Here is an 8639-nt window from a genome sequence, read left to right as displayed (position 1 = left end):
TAAATAAAACACCTCTCTTCTTCGGAGTGGGTTTAGGAATAGGCTCAGGAGTTGGCTTAATTGGTTCAGGAATTGCCTCAGGAAGAGTCCAATTATTTTCATTAGTCAACATATTATTCAATAATATTTCAGCTTCATCGACTGTTCTTTCCCTGTAAACACAACCAGCACAACTATCCAAGTAGTCCTTGGAAGCATCGGTTAGTCCATTATAAAAGTATTTCATTTTTCTTGAGAGGATGATCAGGCAAAGCATTAAGTAATCGGAGAAGCCTCCCCCAAGCTTGTGGGTGACTCTCTTCTTTGATTTGCACAAAATTATATATTTCCCGCAAGGCAGCTTGTTTCTTATGAGCAGGCAAACATTTAGCAGAGAAGTAATAAATCATATCCTGGGGACTGCACACACAACCAGGAGCAAGAGAATTACACCAAGTCTTAGCATCACCCTTTAATGAGAACCGAAATATCTTAAGGATATAATAATAGCGAGACTTCTCATCATTAGTAAACAGGGTGGCTATATCATTTAACTTGGTAAGATGTGCCACAACAGTTTCAGATTCAAGGCCATAAAAAGGATCAGATTCAACTAAAGTAATAATCTCAGGATCAACAGAGAATTCATAATCCTTATCAGTAACACGGATGGGTGAAGTAGCAAAAGCAGGGTCAGGATTCATTCTAGCATTAAGAGACTGCTGCTTCCATTTAGCTAATAATTTCTTAAGATCATATCTATCACTGCAAGCAAAGATAGCTCTAGCAGCTTCTTCATTCATAACATAACCCTCAGGAACAACAGGTAATTCATAATCATTGGGGGAACCTTCATCATCACTATCATCAATAATATAATCTTCAATATTTTCATTCCCCCTTACTCTAGCAAGTTATTCATCAAGAAATTCACCTAATGGCAAAGTAGTATCATGCATAGAAGTAGTTTCATCATGCATAGCAAAAGTGGCATCATCATTAACATGCGACATATCAGAATTCATAGCAGTAGCAGGTTTAGGTGTCGCAAGCTTACTAATAACGGAAGGAGAATCTAGTGCAGAGCTAGATGGCAGTTCCTTACCTCCCCTAGTAGTTGAGGGCAAAATAGTAGTTCTGTCGTCTTTCAAGTTCTTCATAGTGGTCAACAGATATAAATCCCAAGTGACTCAGAGAATAGAGCTATGCTCCCCGGCAACGGCGCCAGAAATTAGTCTTGATAACCCACAAGTCACTACTGGAATCAGGGATTTTGCCGTCTGCCAGTTCTTTGCCGTCTGCTTGCGGACGGCAAAGAAGGTCTTTGCCATCAGCTACCAAACAACAGACGGCAAAGAACTGGCAGACGGCAAAGAAGGTCTTTGCCATCTGTCATTTCTTTGCCGTCTGCTGGCAGATGGTAAAGAATCTTTGCCATCTGTCAGCGAACGGCAAAGAGGTGCCACCGGATGCCAATATACTGCAACGGTCCAACCCCACTCTTTGCCATCTGCTGGCGGACGGCAAAGATTCTTTGCCATCTGTTGGCGGACGGCAAAGAGGGGGTTATCTTTTTTTTGCGGGTAAAAAAACCATTACCCCACCTCCTCTATCTCTATCCCCTCTCTCCCCGCCCCTATCTCTCTGCCCCACCCCTCTCTCTCTCTCCCGCTCGTCTCTCCCTCTCCCTCCCGCGAGAAGCTACGCCGGCCGATTCTGGCGAGCTCCGACGGGATTCGACGACGCCCGCCCCACAGCCGAGAGCCTCCCGACCCCGCCTTCCTCGACCCCGCGCCGCTGCGCCACCTCGCCTCTGCCCGCCGGTGCATGCTGCCACCTCACCGGACCCCAGGAGCCCCACCGCCTCGCGTTGCCGCCTGCGCCGCGTCGCGCACCGCCACCTCCCCACAAGCTCGCCGCCCCACCGCGGAAGCCTCGTCGCCGGTCGCCCCGACCTCGAGATCCGCCGCCGCCATGGGAGCCGAGCACCGAGCTCCTCTGCGCCCCGCCCGCCATGGGAGATCTGAGGCCGGGCGGGAGGCGGGGATGGGGTGCCGGTGGGCCCCGGGGATCTGCGCGGTGGCGCTGCTCTGGCTCTCCGCGGCCGCAGCCGAAGATCCCGATCCCGACGAGCTCGAGCGTGCGTGAGTCCCGTGCCTGCTCGCTTGCTCTGTCTGTGGCTCAGTACTGTCGATTGCGTTGCCTGTGCTCCGCGGTTCCTGCAATGCTAATTCTGTTTGCAGTCTGGTTGTTCTTCAGTCCCCACCGTGTCTTGTATTTGGACGAGCTCATGCTAATATATGGTTGGTACACTACCTGGGCAAGATCATTTTGATACTGATACTTGTGGGCAGCAGAGGGTTCAAAGCCTGACCATCTCATGGATCCGCTGATAATATCCCAGAAGTAAATATTGTTGCTTGCTTCATCTCTACTATTTTCTGTAACTGCTTAGTGTTAAGCTCATGATCAACCTGATTACTTATGCGGCAACCTTCTTACGTAGGTAGCGTGACAACAATTCTTCTTCCTCAAAGCATATATTTTCTCCAAGCGATCAACAAAGTGTTTGGTCCATTTGGAAGGTACACAAGTTTCTGATGTTTCTGTATATTATGAGACAAAGGGAGCAGTTGTCAGATCTTCTTTTCGTTCAGTACTTGTTGAGGTTGTCATAATTTTCTTGGAAACTTGTAGGGCAGGGTCGGATGGGCGCGCGCGGCGGAGGTCGGGTGCGGGGCGTCGCTGTCGTCGTCGATGACTCGGTTCGGGATCACCGCGTGCTTCAACGCCATGTCGTTGGCCATCTCGAAGGCCGCCGCCACCAACACCGCGTTGGGCATCGTCCACGTGGTGCCGCGGACCGAGCCTGTTGTGTCCGCCGAGTGGCTGCACGCCAACCTCAGGGACCCCAATGTGAAGGTATAGCACTTGCCATTCTGCTGCGCCCGTCCTCTGAAATCTCAATGTCAGTTGCACAATTGGTATAGTCTAGATTTAAGACAGAGTACTCATATGGCTGGGGTTCTGCTGCCGTGGCAATTTGGTCAGCGCTGCTACAAGTGATAAACCTGTTTGCTTAACTAGTGATGCTAGCGAGTACGTGAATTGGTATTTTAGCTGAAAGAGGATTTTGGTGGGCTTTGTTTTAGCACCAGCAGTAATCTCAAGTTTCTTAAAAAAAATGAAGTGACTGTATTACAGTATGTGACGTAGGTCAACGCTCCTCGGATAAACCTATTTCCAAAAAGAAAATCTTGCTACTGAACTAATGCTACATTTTGGAGGCCTTTTCTTTCTGGACATTATTGGCATAGTCTCAGGCTCTCGTCACTATGAATAATAGAACGCCAAGCAGACTGCTCTCAAGGGCTTGTGCTTATCTTGTGTATCAATGTTCTTGTTCTGCTTCTAGCACTGGGTTTGTCCCTTCTATTGAGGAAGCCGGCTGGCAGACTATTGCCGTCACTAAATCCCTAACCCTGGGGCCCGTGTTAACTCCATTTGATTGTCAAATTGCTTAGATAACTCAATTTGATTGTCCTCATAGTGTTCTAACATGCTTAGAAGAGTTGGAAACACTATAAATGTTTTGGTACGGATATGTGCTCTAGAATAGTGATTCTGGCATGCTATATTTTTCATTACGGTGAATGGTATTCTCTTTTCCCACACAACATGATTTCCCCTTTTGGCGCCTCTCTGCTTCAAATTATTCCATATGATTGTAATATGCGGCCTTGAAAAACTCCTATGGTTTTCTATGATGCACTCAAACATCCTGTCGAACATATTGTATCAAGAGAGGGCATGACATTGCAACCCAGTGATTTCCCTATTTATGAGTTTTTTAGGTCCTGTGAACCAATTAGGCCCTTGGTCATTTCTTGAACTCAATCAGTAACTCATTTGTGGAAAAAACTTGACAATGTGTGTACCTATGTGTTCTGTTCTGTTTTGAAGTGGATAACATTGCCCCGTGTTTCACTTGGAAATAACTTATGTTTGTTGAATAATAGGAATTTATGCACCATTTATATCTGTTCATAACTCTTATACTAGCACTGCTCTCCTTAAAATTTCTAATCAGGCTGACTGTTGTTTTGTGCTCCATAGATACAACGGTCCGGCAAGCTGCTATGGTGGTCAAGTGTGTGCTGCCTAGGAAAATAGATATTTAGTTTTAGGTCATTTCTTGTAATTTCAGATATGGAGTGCTTGTCTTTAGTTTTTGTTTTTTACTTTGTGAAACTTGCTACCTATGGACGAAACTGTGTAATATTGATGAAACTATGTATATGTATGGATGAAACTTGCTACTATTGGTAACATTTGTTGGATATCCTATATTGGTCATATATATATATATGTGTGTGTGTGTGTGTTTGATTTTCTATGAAAATGAATGGATATAAGAAGAAACAGAATTAATGCCAATTTGGTCTCTTTGCCATCTGCTAGCAGATGGCAAAGAGCCTGCAGTCTTTGCCGTCTGCCAGCAGATGGCAAAGAGCCATGCCCTTTGCGGTCTGCCAGCAGATGGCAAAGAGCCATGCCCTTTGCCGTCAGTCGCTGATGGCAAAGGCTCCTTTGCCGTCCGCTTCAAAAAGCAGACGGCAAAGTAGCTCTTTACTGGCCCTTTCTTTGCCGTCCACTTTTGCCGTCCATGGCGGACGGCAAAGACCTTTGCCGTCTGCCATTCATGCCTTTGCCATCCACCGTGGCGGAAGGCAAAGTAGCTGATTCCTGTAGTGAGTGTAGGGGACCGCAACAGCTTTCGAGGGTAAAGTATTCAACCCAAATTTATTGATTCGACACAAGGGGAGACAAAGAATATTCTTGAGTATTAGCAGTTAAGTTGTCAATTCAACCACACCTGGATAACTTAGTATCTGTAGCAAAGTATTTCGTAGCAAAGTATTATGATAATAAAGGTAACGGTGGCAAAAGTAAAGATAATAGTTTTTGGGTTTTTGTAGTAGTTGTAACAATAGCAACGGAAAAGTAAATAAGCGAAGAACAATATGTAAAAAGCTCATAGGGAATGGATCAGTGATGGATAATTATGCCGGATGCGATTCCTCATGTAATAGCTAAAACATAGGGTGACACGAAACTAGCTCCAGTTCATCAATGTAATGTAGGCATGTATTCCGTAAATAGTCATACGTGCTTATGGAAAAGAACTTGCATGACATCTTTTGTCCTACCCTCCCGTGGCAGCGGGGTCCTAGTGGAAACTAAGGGATATTAAGGTCTCCTTTTAATAGAGAACCGGAACAAAGCATTAGCACATAGTGAATACATGAACTCCTCAAACTACGGTCATCACCGAGAAGTATCCCGATTATTGTCACTTCGGGGTTGTCGGATCATAACACATAATAGGTGACTATAGACTTGCAAGATAGGATCAAGAACACACATATATTCATGAAAACGTAATATGTTCAGATCTGAAATCATGGCACTCAGGCCCTAGTGACAAGCATTAAGCATAGCAAAGTCATAGCAACATCAATCTCAGAACATAGTGGATACTAGGGATCAAACCCTAACAAAACTAACTTGATTACATCGTAAATCTCATCCAACCCATCACCGTCCAGCAAGCCTATGATGGAATTACTCACGCACGACGGTGAGCATCATGAAATTGGTGATGCAGGATGGTTGATGATGACGACGGCGACGAATCCCCCTCTCCGGAGCCCCGAACGGACTCCAGATCAGCCCTCCCGAGAGAGATTAGGGCTTGGCGGCGACTCTGTGTCGTAAAACGCGATGAAACTTTCTCCCTGATTTTTTTTCTCCCCGAACGTGAATATATGGAGTTGGAGTTGAGGTCGGTGGAGGTCCAGGGGGCCCACGAGATAGGGGGCACGCCCTTAGGGGGGGGCCTGTCTCGTAGACAGGGTGTGGGGCCCCTGGTGTATTTCTTTCGCCCAATAATTCTTATTAATTCCAAGAAATGCCTCCGTGGATTTTCAGGACATTCCGAGAACTTTTCTTTTCTACACATAAAACAACATCATGGTAGTTCTGCTGAAAACAACGTCAGTCTGGGTTAGTTTCATTCAAATCATGCAAGTTAGAGTCCAAAACAAGGGCAAAAGTGTTTGGAAAAGTAGATACGTTGGAGACGTATCAGCAGGGTGTTAGAATACTGATATAATCAACCACAATTATTTGTAACCAGTCGCTCCGAATTCCCAGGGTTGTGCAGTTCTCATTGTGATAATTATGCACTCGCGCTGGAGCGTCCAAATATGAAACAAGCATTTTTCATACTCCCTCCATACCGGCGACCTAGGTGGGGAAAAAGTGAAAACTTGATGTTTATTTGCTAATCAATACCATTGCATGCCGAGAATTGACCAATGCATGTTATGCTAAGTAGTCTGAAGTCATTGAATGCATACAAGCCCCATGACTCCTATTGGCTAATTTCTTTTTTAGGGCAAAATACAAGGAACGAGCTTTGGGATTCTTTGGTTTCGTAACATGACAGAAGCAGGGTAGTTTGCAAGCAAAAGATTGAGCTCTTCCAATTGATGAAGCTAGTAATAATCAAACAAAAACCCTAATCATCATTGCAAACAACGCATAGAAGATAGCCTATGCAACAGCCACAACTACAGATGCAAGTTCCTTCTTGTCTCTTTCTTTCATCTGTTGCATGTGATTGATTTGCTTCATCGTACTGATCGTACAATCCAGATCAGTTAGTTTATTCTTCAGCTTTATGTTATCTTCTGCGAGCTTGGTGAAAACACTCTGAGGCCTGCTATGCCATTCTTCATCCAGCCAGTTAAGAAAAGGCACAAGCCTCATATCCCTGCCAATGTTATATAGTATTCAGGATGAGTGGTGGTAATAACTCAAATAAAATGATGAACTTAGCAGTAACCTCTAAGGGGCAACTGAGAAACCATCTAGCAATGTCGAATCCCTATGTGCATACATGTCGAGCGGGAGTGTGTCTATGCACACAACTCAGCTTTTGGTAATTCTCAATGGCGCAAAACTCAGAGTCGAACTCATGTTGCGGGAGTCTGGAGTCATACTCCAGATCCGGTGGCTAATCGCTTTCCTCGTGGGGGGGAGGTCATTCAGGATGGATTGAGTAGGGAGCTAATTTGGACATGCTGAAAGGATTAGTATAGATTGGAACCTGACAGGACGATTCAGATCTGTAGTACACCTGCCTTCTGATGACCTTAGGCAAGTGCTCTGTGATGACCGCGATCGCAGCGGCGATGCCGAGAGCGGCAATACAAGCAAGAGCAGCCGCAGCGAAACCATCAGCACCACTCGTCCGCATTCCCCCAATGTCAGCGCCACGCAAGGGAATTTGGTGGCTAGGGAATTGGAGGCTATCTAGGGATTTGGGGGGAATGTGGAAACTGTGGAGATATGCTAACGGCCAAGAGCTACTTATCGCACTATGTTGTATATGGCACACGATATATATATGTCGTTTGTGTTAGGTATTACAACTTCACACACATTTTCCGCACCAAATCGTGTGAGAAGACAACGTAGGTGAGACACGGTTGCCGTGGCATAACCATGTGTGATGTACTACCATGTACATATGGGGATGCAATAATTCAGTTATAGTAAGACTTAGGGTAAACAGTCGCTCTGCGGATACACGTCAAAAAATAAAAACATCCTCTCTGCAGATAGAGATGGCGTCGGTGGACGAGGCGGCGGCTATAGGGTAAAAGGTCAATCCTCGGTCCGTCGGCGGTGGTGCTGTCGTAGGAGGTCAATCATCGGTCTGCGACGGGAGATAGGAGGAGCTTAACCATCGAGATCGGCTTGATTGGAGCACATACATTATGGTGGATGGTGGGATAGTGGAGCTCAAACTTAAGTCAGTTGCCCCACTAAGCTTTGCTCCTCCACCATACTGTCTCGGTGTGCCGCCGCATCGCGCTTCTCTGTCTACTGGGTAGATGTCGCCGCGGGGTATTGTTGATTGGCTTAATTAAGGTATTCAATTCGAAAGGGTGGTGCTATAGTACTCTATGTGTAAATTGACTGGCCATTACATCTTGTGTCCATGCAGTCGTTGTGCCAATATAGAGTCACATGAAATTACAGTTGTCGAGTTCCACTTAGTCACCCGGGATTCATGGATAGATATACACGTTGGACCAGACACGGTGAAGAGCCGATCATGGATGAATATACCCAAGGCTGCGACATGCCAAACCCCGATCAGAGTCACATGGATGTTGAATCTAACATCAGGGCTGAGGCGTCAAGCTACCAATAGAACACTGGAAAGCCAAAAATCCTATTAGAAACCCAAGACGGCGACACACACGACGGTGACGACCTTGATATGCCAGATTTTTCTGCTATGATTGCTGATTTCCAGGGCCCAAAAAAAAGATATGGTTGGGTACAAGGATCTGCCATCCATGGATGTGGACTCCAAGAAAGACTTGTATCTAGGTTGCAAAAATAAATATTCCAAGTTTAGTGCCACACTGGTGCTTCTCGGATTTAAGCCAACAAACGGTTTATCAAACAAGGGCTTTACAGAGTTGTTAGGTCTTTTTAAAGAAATGCTTGCGGAAGATAATGTGCTCCCCAAAAGCACAAATGAAGCAAAGAAAATTGTTTGCCCATTGGAACTTGAAGTA

Source organism: Triticum aestivum, chromosome 6B (assembly GCF_018294505.1).
Source record: "Triticum aestivum cultivar Chinese Spring chromosome 6B, IWGSC CS RefSeq v2.1, whole genome shotgun sequence".
Taxonomy (NCBI): Eukaryota; Viridiplantae; Streptophyta; class Magnoliopsida; order Poales; family Poaceae; genus Triticum; species Triticum aestivum.
The sequence above is the reverse complement of the archived record's forward strand: the minus strand, read 5'-3'. Positions refer to the sequence as shown.